General features: G+C 32.6%; 1 protein-coding gene across 6 annotated transcripts in view; it reads left to right on the top strand.

The window, feature by feature from the left end:
* LOC117169422 (protein decapentaplegic) overlaps positions 1–13,269 on the top strand; it is a 208,222-nt gene that overhangs the window by 174,563 nt on the left and 20,390 nt on the right. The window contains exon 1 of one of the 6 annotated variants that reach the window (XM_033355797.1): positions 11,644–12,284. The exons of the other annotated variants lie outside the window; for them this stretch is intronic. The gene's annotated coding sequence lies outside the window, so the exon portion shown is untranslated. Of the gene's footprint in view, positions 1–11,643; positions 12,285–13,269 lie in introns of those variants that run through there. 6 annotated transcript variants of the gene reach the window in all.

Below are 13,269 nucleotides of genomic sequence, written 5' to 3'. Positions count from 1 at the left end.
ATATTATTATTATCGTACCATTAGGCCAATTCGCTTTCGGGGTAAGCATGACTCACTCAGTTCTAGGCATGCGGTTTATCTAAATAACACGTTCATTCCGCAAATCTACTCCCACCCAAGTCGCTGATCAATCTCTCTAACAAGCACCCCAGGCGAAGATCTTCACAAAGTCATTATGTAAAGCTCTCCACTCGGGCCCATTAGTATCCAAGGTCTTTCGTTTTAGGCGTCACCCACTCCACTGACACCCTTCTTCATAACATAAATTGCTATTCAACAAACTTAGCTTATAAATTATTCATATATTAATATAAGTAATGCTTTGAAATACAGTAAAACCTGGATTTAGTGTCTCCGAGAATTGATGCCGCGGTATGGGTATGGGTGAGGGGAGCTGTGTGGGGATGTGCGGTTGTCAATCAGGCATGACAAAACAGGAGTGTGATGTAAGGCATTGTACCCTAACGGCCTACCTGGGTAACTGCGTCTTGACGATTTTGTATTCCACTCGAAGCGGGAAGCACATACATAGCAATTAAGCACGATGGCGAGCTCGCGTCAGCCATCAGTGGGGCTTCGATGCCTAAAGTCAACTGAAGCCGATGGGACTGATATATATCGCGGAGGAGTATCTCGAAGTTATTGGAGCAATTTTAATGAAAAAGAGCAGTGAATATCAATTCATTTTAGTCAAAAATGTTACACTATGGTTAAAAATTAATTAGTTACTAGAAGATTTATTATTAGTATTTCATTGAAATTCAAATTGCTTCTCAAGTGGTGGGGCTCTTGTAGCTACCCAATAGGCTCTACAATTCGAAAAAGGAAACAAAGAAGTATTGGATAGACAAAGAGAGAGATAGTATGATCGTTTCGAAACTTCATTAATCGACTTCAAACATTCGAGTCCAACTGTAGTGTTTTATAACCTTAAACTGTCAACTGTTGACGTGAGAATCGTGAAAACTATGTTTTTCGTAGACAATTAATTTTGTATTTGCCTTGTGTTTTGCTTATGCATATGTATATATATTTGCAAAAAAAAGGTATGTGCTTTTGGATGCTGCTGTCTTGGAATTGTTTAAGTAAGTGAGAGATAGTGTTTCTGGACCGATTATTCAAGTCAAAGCTCTCATTTTTCACGAGATGCTCAACAGCCCGAAAAAGTACGTAAGCGGAAAACATATGTTTTTTCAACCTGTAATAGCCAACTTTCTTCATTTCCGTTAAACATTTAGTTTGCCCTTGACTCCGTATTAGAAAAACAATTTTTTAATTATTTTTTATCATACCGTCAGTCCCAAAACCGACACTAAACCCAGGTTTCACTGTATACGGTAGAAAATACTGCGTCTTTAACTTCAGCCATATTTACCATTATATAACCATTTACCATCAGATCAATTATATTTACCATTAAATAACGCTACCATTGGTAGAGTTGGTAGACTGAGTCGCAATAACATACAAAAATCACTTCCACTCACAAATATAACCTTGCACGAATTTGTATCTTGCTATTTTGTCTCGCGTGAAGGAGGAAGTCTTTCGACCCGCCGTACCTCTCACATCACGAAACTACGGGAGCCAGCAGTTCTGGGAATTCGTGAAGCGGGAGTGCTTCTATACAGGTGTTGAGTGTATAAGGCACAACAAATTTAAAGTAAATATAATATAAGGTTTTAAAAAACGTTGAAATCACATTGTTTAGTTTTCTAATTAAGTAACGGCAAGTAAGTGGTAAGATGAATTATGACATAATCCCTTTTTGATAATGTTTAATAATTGTATCACAGAAATAAATATAACAATAAAATTTTCCGACTTTCCCGTGTACATCGTCTTCCTAACATTTAAATTCTACAGTAAAATAACTTTCAACCAATATAGATTCATCTACTATACATGATACTGCATTTCATTATGTTGGGTGTTAAAGCAGTTTTTGTTATCTATTTGCCCTATTTGTCAATCGCAAAATTGTGAGTATTTCTTCCGAATGGAATCTCTTTTTTATATATTTGTACCATGCACACTATAGTTAACATACTGCAAAAGCTGATACGATGAAAAATTCCATCTTAACTTACTGACATTATCTAATGTGTGATTTTGAGTGATTCCTGGCCTTTCAAGAAAAATACACAAAATAGCAGAATGCATGTCTTAAATTTTGAACTGTCGATTTTTCCGAACTTATTCAATATTGAGCGAAGATTTTTGAAAGGTAGTTTGATAACATTCTTTCTGACATTAATAAAAAAAAACAGTTACAAAAAGTTGATAGCCCAGGAAACAAAAATCCATTTAGTTGCTTTGAATGTGTTTCAAAGTCATCTGAATAGCGTATCTGTCACTGGAATTCAAGATTGCCGCTAATTGCTTCCTTACAGAATATTGCTCGTTATTGTTTTTTTGGAAGACTTACATGCCGCAAACGCGTTCACACCATGTACAACTAAATGAGAAAAAGGACTCGAATAGCCTTGCGTATGATTTCTCTTAATCTCTCAATAATTTATCAGCTTTAAAAATCATACGAAGTGTGGCAGCCTGGCCTCAAAAGAGTCGGTCTTATTCTAAAAGAGGAAAACCGATTCAAAATAACACATCTTGCATGACGGGAACTTGAGTGCGAGTGTAAAGAGTCGTATAGTGCTCGCACACGTGCGAGCATGAAGTGCGAGAACAATGAGAGCACAATGCATGCATGAATCGTAAAAATGGTTATTAATAAATTAACCGTATAAATAAACAAATTCTAAATATTTGTATCGGGTAAAGTTGTTCACATTAATAATGCATAGGGCAGAATTTTATTTTTTATTTTATGATTATTATTACATATATATTTTTTATATTATTTTAATAGTGGTCAACGGACCGAAGACCCTCAATCCCTCACCAACCTTTCACTTCACTGTTTGCGGGCAACATAGCACGTATAGGGTCATCCACAAAAATGTTGTTCGCCTTATAGTTAAGTTTTTTTTTATAAACTTTAAATCTCAAAGAATTTAAATATGAAATAAAAACTTCATTTTGGAATTTCCTCACTTATAATAATTTATTAAAATGTTACAAAATATCAGCCGGAAATCTCGATTTTCTAATGAAAATGCGGCGCCCTCTTGGCTTGAAACAGTGGTTGTGACGTCACCCGAGGCCAACGCCGAAAAAATGCATTGTCATCAACGGTTTTTCTCTAAAAGGCTTTATTTTTATGCAGTATCAGTATCAAAGCGTGAACTCAACAAAATAAGTAAATGGAATAAATGACGTTAGCCCTTTGCAAAATTTATTTTTATTTATTTAATTTATTATTTCGGAATGATAATTAATTAGGCGAATCGTAACGTATAGTCATATACATATGAATATGCAATGTTGCATCTGGGAAACCTAACCTCACTTTTTTCATAGATGCTTTTATAAAATTTATAATTATAATATTTGTATTTACTTTTATAAACACTTTGTTTTATAATACTTGTTAAGTGAAAAAATATTTGATTTTACACTGCAGTCCCGCTATAGAAGCCGTTTCGGGGGTACCATGTATCTCCTTCGTAAAATCTCGGGACTCGCCAAACCATAAACAATCAGGGCCGTTTGAATCTTTTTTGTTGAAGTCTCACCTTGAACATATTTTTGTTTGTTTTATTTTTGCCATTTTGGTTTTATATTATCATAATGAACATGAAAATATTTGTGCGTATCTTTCTCGGTTTGCAAACATTCTTCACATTCAATAAAATAAAAAATTCGAACTCTAAAGCTAAGCACTCTTCCATTTGAAATAATAAAAAACAAACTAAAGAAGTTTAAAGAAGTTTAAATGAAATGCAGATAATCTAAAATTTTAGAATTTTTAACTTTTATAAATTGTAGAGTTCGAAGATTCAAATTTAATTCCAAAAATATAAATCCACGTTATCAGTGTCAATGCTCGAAATTAAAGAATCAATCAACGAACTTGAAAATGTTATTATTTTCTGCAATTTTAAGCTGGAAACATTGAAAATTAAAAAGTTATTTTTTTTTTTAACTGAATACTTCGTAAGTTATAAGATCAAATATTTTCATTCCAAATAGTTAAAACACCCTTGAAATGCTTTAAATATTTCTTTCCAAATCTTGAGAAATCTATAAGTTGTTTTAAATTTTTTCCAATTTAAAATTATTTTTGATTTTTTATAGAACTTCTAAATAGTTTAATAAGTAATAAATAATAAATGATACATGCTTTTCATCAAAAATTTTCCACTTTAAACGGTTTTAAGTCTAATTGTTCAAGACATCAAGTCTGCATTTTAAAATTCTTTAATTAAACATGCCAACCTAAAAATAAAAATCGAAAATGCAAAATTTTTAAATCAAAAGATTTTTGAATTACTCATTGTAAACTGAATGGTATCATAATAAAAAAATATAACAATTCAACTCATTATTTTAAAAGCTGATAAAATCAAACTTGGACATATTTTTCTTCAAATTTTTTTTTAATTTCCCGGAAAAAAATGCCTGGTTACACCTGCACTAAAAGAAATTTTATAATAATACTTGATATTTCAATATTCATAATTGATATAGTCGATTACGATTTAGGGAAATCGTGTAAATATAAAAATTATTGTTAGCGTAATTACGAAACTTTACAATTAGAATATGAAAACTTGATATCTTTAGAACAAGAATGGCTATATTCAATAGCAAAGATGGATATTTTATGTATTAAAACGCAGAATAAGAAAACTTGATAATGACATATTCAAATAATATAAAAGCAATTATAGGAATTAATAGATTGAGGTACAAAAGTTAATATAAATATTCTACGAATTAATATAGTCAAAGAGAAAGTGAAAGGTAATAAGAGATATTTTTATTATCTATGATAGACGCTAACAGAAATTGTAATCTTCAGTTGAGGAAATTGCAAAACACTATATCAAAAAATCCGAATAACTCCGATAATCTCACGAGGTTAGCCGAATCCGCCGATTGTACCTCATAGCCGACCGCTCACTATGTGGATCGGAGAACTTCGTGTTTTCCGCTAAACTGGTCAAGATTCATGTATGGACACGTGTTTTCCAGTGATTTGTTTTTAATGCTAGAGTGGTAATAATTGGCTAAAGTATACATTTTTTTATGATAGTCCACTTACAAATTATAAAAGTTATTAATTGAAAATTTCAAAGATTTTACCACTCAGGTTTTGAGCATCAGATTACAAAACATTGCTAAAGATTCTACAAGGTTTCTATATATTCTAAAGATTTAAAAATATTTAAAAGGATTTTTGAACTTTTTACAAAGATTTATTAACGTTTTACGAAGATTTTATGGATTCGAACGATTGAAAAGAGGCGTGTACATTAGGGTGGTCCAAAATCAGAGGGCATGCCCCCCTCCCGCCATTTCGTGTGGTTACTGGAAAAAAATTCCCACCAAGTTTAAGCCAAATCGGTTAATATTAAGACATGCCGCAAAGGCCCTGAAAATTCGATAAGATTAACATGGAGAAGTTTTGGTTTTCAGAACAATGGGATTCAGGTTTCTGGATTTAAACTTAGCTTGCAGGAGATATTACGAATTTGTTAAGGAGTCTCTAATCAATAATTTTAATTAAATTACTTTAAATTTTTATGCCTCCCCCCCCCCCTTGTGAAGCTCCAAAATTGCCCCAAAAAACTGAAATTGACATTTTTGCCGAAAATTTACACATAAATGCTCTCTTTTTTCGTTTTTTGCCATAAATTATTTTTGTTTGTCAAGTGGAATGTTTTTAAGTATTTTTCATCTAATTAATAATGGTTTAAACAATTTATTTTTGTTTAAATAGTTTTTTTGCTATCACTCATTGAAAGATAGATTTTTTATGTTTGGTTGAACGATTGGACATTTTTAGGAACAATGATCTTTGTTTCAAGCATTTAGTATTTGTTTAAACAATTAATTAATGTTTAATTGTAACTTTTTCTTTAAAATAGGTATAATCTCTAGTTAAAAAATAGTTAGCTTTTCTGCTTATTATTGAATATCTGCGCCATTTAGATACTAGTACCTTATTTTGTAATAAATTATTATTTGTTTAAATAAATTTTGTTTTTTATACAATTTTTTTCGAAAATAAATATTTGACATTTCTGCTTTTTGCAATTAATGTGGTAATTTTTCATTTTTGAGAGGTAAATTTTGTGTTTTTATTTCCAATGACATAAATTTAGTAAATTTATGAAACAATACGATAATGGTTTAGAAAAAAAATGTTGCTCTTTACAATGACAAATTACCACAATAATTGTAGAAAAACAAATCTAACTAAATTTTTTTTTAAATTAGAGTTTTATACCTCTTTTTAAGAAAAAGTTACAATTAAATAAGAAGAAATTGTTTAAACGAATACTAAATGCTTGAAACAAAGATCATTATTCATAAAAATGACAAATTGTCCAATCAAACATAAAAAATCTACCTTTCAACAAGTAAGTGCAAAAAAAATTATTTAAAAAAATAAATTATTTAAATAATGGTTAATTAGTTGAAAAATACTTCAAACCATTCCACTTGACAAACAAAAATAATTTATTACAAGAAAGGGAAAAAGAGACCATTTATGTGTACATTTTTGGCAAAAATGTCAATTTCAGTTTTTTGGGGCAATTTTGGGGCTTTACAAGGGAGGGGGCATCAAAATTTAAAGTAATTTAAATAAAATTATTGATTAGAGGCTCCCCGACAAATTCTGAATATCTCCTGTAAGCTAAGTTTAAATCCAGAAACCTGAAACCCATTTCTCCGAAAAGCAAAATTCCCCCATGTTAATCTTATGGGATTTTCAGGGCCTTTGCGGCACGTCTTAATATTAACCGGTTTGGCTCAAACTTGGAGGGGATTTAGTTCCGGCAACCTCACAAAATTGGGGGGGGGGCATGTCCTCTATTCGAAAGTCGGTTGCTTGAACCTCCCTAGTGTACATCACTAGTTTAAAAATATTTCACAACATTTTTACAAGACTTTCAAATACTTCCTAAGATTTAAAGTATTTCAAACATTTTAAAAAGTGTACAGTACACCAGGTTTCAAAGATTCTAAAACATTTGGAAGATTTGAAAATATTTCACTAAGATTTCAAAGAATTCGATGATTTCCACGAATACAGAAAATTCACAAATATTTCAAAAGATTTCACCAAAATTCTCCAAGGATTTTGAACATTACATAAAGATTGCAAGGATTTCGAAGATTTGAAAATGGCGTTTACACCATATTTCAAAATTTTCACAAAGATTTCGAACATTTCCAAAAATTGTAAAGCTTTCGAAAGATTTCAAATATTTCATAAATATTTCAAAGACGTTAAACCATCAAATCAGGTTTTAACAAATCTGAGAAGATTTTGAAGGTTTCAATTATTTCAAACTAACACTAAAGGTTTCACAAACAAAATTTAAACTAAGCATTCACAAATACGTCATAACAATTTTAAAAAGATTTCAGGTATTTTAAAGATTGTAGAGTTTTCAAACATTTTACAAAAATTGAGAATGACTCCAAAAGAATTCACAGAAATTTCAAGATTTCACAAAGATTTTAAGTACTAGAAATTTTAACGAATTCACAAAGATTTCAAAAGGTTTCAAAGATTTCATAAAGATTTCAAGGATTTCAAAGACGACTTGTGGCCGCAAAAAATGAGGAATTATTTTATTTATAGCTCATTTTCTTTTAAATGGTTGGCCTTGTAAATGTATAATAATATACTTGATTTATTTGTATTAAGTTCAGGGCACCTACAATTTTTGACCCAGCACTTTTACTTCTAATACCAAGCCGAATGTCAGACGGGAACGAGGTGATTTAAAGAAATGAAAAACCTATAGATATTTTTGAATTTAATTCAATCCCAGTTTTGACCTTATTAAAACAGAATATTTTCCTGTTTTTACTTTTAATTTAGAATGTTTCTAAGTCGAGTTATTAAGCATCATGCCGTTTCTCACAATTATAAACATTCTCACCATTTAGTATATAAGGAATCTTCAAACACCTTCTCACAGCGTGATTTGCGTGCGATGCGTGTTTTATATGTATATGTTTGCGTACTATGTATATAAGTAAAGGTTAAGTTAGTTACATCAGCGAATGTGTAGTCTATATTGTTATGTGTACAAATACTAATAATTATAATGATAATGTGCTATAATTGTGCAGTGTGAGTTGGTGAAGTTTCACGATGGGTTACGAACTTGTCGTTTTCGTATTTTCGACCGTCACATTTTTTTTCGAATGACTCATAATTTTTAGTATAGTCTTTAGAAAATTTCAGAATCGTCTCTTTCAAAATGTGAAAAAATTATTCCAATTTTTCTAAGAATTGACATTGTGGTCTTGCTTCAATTTAATATAGTGAATTTTAAATATCACATTTTCTTTTACAACTTTTGTAGAACTTATATAAGTTTCCCAAAGTACCTTTTCCATAAATGATTAATAAATACTATAATGCTTTTGAATATAAATAACCGATTTCCCTAAATCGTAAAAGATTATAGTAAACTGTAATATCGGTTTTACCGTTTTTTGTAACTAAATTTCTATGGGTGTGGTTACGAAACGTATGACCCAAACACTGATTGATTGAAGGCGAACTGAAGCGATTGTTCTGCCACATTTTTTCCACTGACTGAAAATGACTGAAGCAGGCGGCACAATTAAGCGCCGAGGATACTGCCCGCTTTTCTCATACACTCCTGAATACTCACGTGAAACGCTTAAAGAAGCGAATTGTTCCTTTTTTTAGGGTATGTTGTTTCTAAATGCTTTTTGAAAAATATACATTTATTTTTATGACCCCTCGAATTGGATTATTTTCCTTTTTTGTTTTTACAAAAAATTTGTTGTCTTAGCATGTTTATTATTCAATATATTAATTATGTATCAATCAAAGTAGTTCGTTTTGGGGAAATCGCAAGAGCAAAGTTATAAAAGGTCGTGGAATAATTAAATTCTTTATATCTATGCATGCATGCAGAAAAAAAGAAATGTAATATTTACTTATCAAGAATTGTAAAGGGTTTCTTGTAACCGTAGCAGTACAAACTGCTCTTAATAAAAGGGTGAAAATGTCAAAATCACTTAGCATTTCGTAAATGTCATAATGAAATTAAGGTTAATTCAACGGTTATCCTCCAGTAAAATAAACCTCTATTCCCTCGTATTACATACTGAACGACATGTAAAATCTACTGAACCAAAATTACAGTAGTAGTGCAGTGGACATTACCGAAAGACCGGTAAATGTTATGGCATGAGACTAAAGTGAAAAAAATTTTAATCGGTAAAATTGAACGATTTCAAACTCAAATGTTTCCTTTTTGTTAAAAAATTAGGACGATATTTTTATGCTTACAGCTTTTAGTAGTAAATAATAATAAAAAAGTACGAAATTTTTCAATAAACTTTTTACTCAATAACAATTTATGGTAAATGTGCAAAAACATTTTTTTTTATTGAGTCATATGCACACATTTAAAAAAAAGTCGAATATGTCGAACCTAAAATTCTAAATAAGGCAGATTTTTTTTATATTTATAATGTTGAATTGTAAATTTAAAAACGAGAGTGTAAAATATCAAGCGATTTCAAATTTTTGTTCTTTACTTGTTTTGGATGTCGATCCACAAATCAAGCCAGCGAAAGAAGATTATAGAAGTAATCTAATCCCTTAAAAAATGACGATTTGTCAGCGAACAAAAGTTCATCGTCGCACATAAATATGGGAAACAATTCGAGCCACACGAGGATTTTAATCGAATGATATTTTTTTTTTAATTCTTCTATAAAATGTTATATTTAATATTTCCAGTGAGAGAATTTTTATAACTACCAATATACTTTTTTAATTAACCATGAAACGACTTGCCTAAACATCAGTGGAATTGTTCGAAAATCACGCATGACTAAAAAATATTTTCGGGAGTCTACATAAAGATGACCAGGTGTACTATATGTTTTTTGGTTCGCTGAATACGAATCCATCCTCAGAAGGACTCCAGCATGTTAGGATTTTCATTAAATTAAGGCGTTTCATGGTTAATTAAAAAAAGTATATGGGTAGTTATGAAAATTCGCTTTAAGCATTGAAAATCCAACAGAAGTTTATTTCAATAGGTTATTAGTGATAGTGTCAACCAGGATAATTACAGATCATTTGGATTAAATATTCATCAACTTTTATGTCATATAATTCATGGAATTTTTTAGTATTTTGCACGCAAACTTTCTTTAATCAAATTTTTACGTATAAGAAAGGAAATTTATAATATCCTTTGTATAGCAGGTTTTTAAAATTGTGTGTTACATTGTTTTTCAAACCATTTTTAAAATTAATCAAAAACTAATAAATACTACGTTGCAAAAATATTTCTCAAAAATTGGATTTGAACGATCTTACAGCTAAACAGCTCACAAGCTTCATTTTCCGCTAATTGAGATAGTTTCAAGTTTAATAAGACTTAACCCAATTACAAATTACCCTAAACAATCAGTAGATACATAATTGTTCAAATTAATTTGGTTTGTACAACATAATATGCTGTAACCCATTTATCAGTTATTTGTTGGAGCAAAACATAATTTTTTTTATAAAAGATTTCGAGTTGTTGCTCCATCCAAGTGGTTGGTTATTTTAATCACTGAATTGGTTAGTCCAACTGGTTTATTTTTGTAACATATAGGATGCAACCAATTTATTGATTTAAATTATCATTTATTTTTCCCAATACACATTATATAATGCAGTAAAACACATTTTTTCAATTCTGTAAAATTCTCTACATTGAAATTATCTTATAAATTATTTTACTTCAAAGTCACTTACTCTGTAAATTTGGATCAGCGATAAGTATACCGCTAATTCAAATCAGCGTATATACGCTGGAAAATCAGCTGAGTTCAACTGTTAATCAGTGAAAATTCACTGATTAACAGCTCAACTTTGCTGATTTGTCAGCGTATATACGCTGATTTGAATTAGCGGTATACTTATCGCTGATTTGAATTAGCGGTATACTTATCGCTGATTCAGGTTTAGAGAGTAGGGATTCCTTGCATAAAACTCAAACTTCTACACATCGTAAAATAATTGATGTATTCTATATTTTTGCCTACAAATTACTCAACTCATACTACTTGATCAAACAAAAATCTTGTTTTCATACTATTACTGAATCGTCTACCACAGCGAACACATACACTCACGGACACCAGCACACTTGAGATATGTCGGAGGTTGAAATTTCGCGGAGAGCAGGGTGCCCGGTTGGGCCTCATGCCCCACGGGGCGGGTTGGAAAGCATCCAATGGTGGGGATACTTGACAGAGAAGAACCCCAGATAGGTTGACTGAAGTCAAGTAAAGAAGAGGGAGGCAGGATGGACCAAGCACCAAGAAGCATCCAAAGACATGGAAGATCTCGTGAAAGAGCAAACCTCATCCTGAACATCATCAACCAATCTTCATGGTGGGGAGAGGGCAAAACGGACCCTTAGACCGGGGCCCCATTAGATTTAACTCGGCCCTGCCCAAACCTCTTCAGTGTGGTTCGTTGGGATCGAGAATCGTGTTCGGATCGGGGATCGGCTCCTTCTTTCACGACGGCCTCGACTTGGCTCGACCAGTCAGTTGTAGTCACCCTACGCTTCGATGTACACGCCACAGGAACGGTCTGTATTCGGTTCTTCGTTCTCTCAGTTCTCTGCCAAGTCGGTACCTCCGTTAGTTGTCCACGGTCGCAGTGACGGTCAAGCTGGTCGTTCTCTCGGACGTAGCTCTCCTGATCACTGGAAACTTTGTCAAGTAGTGCTACGTCGCCACAATCGACTTTCAGATTTTAATCTGCAAAAGTGAAGGCTGATGGCAAAACAAGAGATCAGGCCTGGTCCAACATTTCCTGGACCAATGCAAATTAATGTTTGACCTGCTGGCTTGGAAGCTGCCGGCGGGATGTGTTAGTTGGAGTCAACACAACTCTTGTGCGACGCAAGCAACAATAGGAAGAAAATCTGGACTCTCTGAACTTGAAACTCAAATCGGAAGTCCCAGTCGGATTGTCTTCGTTATCGAGAGCAAGCTTGTTAAATCCTGTTCTAATTTTGATTTTTAATTGTGAATGGTGAGTGTTAGTGCCAAGTGATACTACCGAGAGTGAGATTGCATAGTGCATGGACTCGCTGAGATGCCGTGGCTGCTCACACTACGGACTTACGGCTAGCTAGGTGAGATCCTTTTTACGTGACACGTTATATCTATACTGTAGAGTGTAGACTGTATAGCCTCAGGAGAGATTCCTGATGCACGAAACAAGATTCCAAGATTGCCCCCTCTCGTCAGCTTCCCCAGCTTTAATGCCCTGAGGAGTCTTCTTCTTGATCCGATTATTTTCGACGATGACGTGCCGCAGTTCTGCGAGCATCGCACGTCCATTCCAAAGACCGTATCCTTCTGTCCCGCATTCCTCGAGGAGTGCACGGAAGCAAGTTACCATCAGGTTCTATCGTGATCGAAATGCCAGAAGTCCTCTCGCAATGGGACGGCGGATTGCGATCGAATAAACCAGAATGGCTTCAAATTTTTTAAATGGCCTTTTAATTCCATTTGGGACGGGATAGTTTCAGGCGGTGTAGAGTGGGGACTCTAAATTTATAGAATATTTGTTGAGTATTGTTAGCTAGATGATATTTAGATCATCCTTTGACTTTTATAAGATCGTTTTCGATTAGGAAGTAGTGGATTTAACCGAATAGTTGGATACTGGATGGTTTGAACTTAGATTTTGCAGAATCTTAATAAATACTAGAGATTTTGCAGATAGATAAAACAGACCTATTGATAACTAAAGTTCTATGGATTAAACGGAAGTAGGAAACTACATATCATTTGCTTATTATGCGCACGTGGAGATATTCTGAAAACGTAGGTTACAGAATAGACAGTGGATATCTGCCGGCTTCAGAACTATTTTAGTGTTTAAGATACGTTATGCATGTTCCTAAATCTGAAAAATTTTAATATTTTAGTAGACATGTACTTGGGGTCTGTAGGTACATTTTCTTGAAACGAAAGCAATTTCCAGAAACCTGACGTTTCTCTTCGGATATCTTTTGTTCTCTTGGAAATCCATAAATCATTGTGCCCAGAAAGATAATTTTCCGGTAGGAATCTCTATATTTTTAGCTAGAAAATCAGGTGCCCTTTACTTTT

Source organism: Belonocnema kinseyi, chromosome 3 (genome assembly GCF_010883055.1).
Source record: "Belonocnema kinseyi isolate 2016_QV_RU_SX_M_011 chromosome 3, B_treatae_v1, whole genome shotgun sequence".
NCBI classification, from domain to species: Eukaryota; Metazoa; Arthropoda; class Insecta; order Hymenoptera; family Cynipidae; genus Belonocnema; species Belonocnema kinseyi.
Note: the sequence above shows the minus strand (reverse complement) of the source record. Positions and strands in the feature narration are given on the sequence as shown.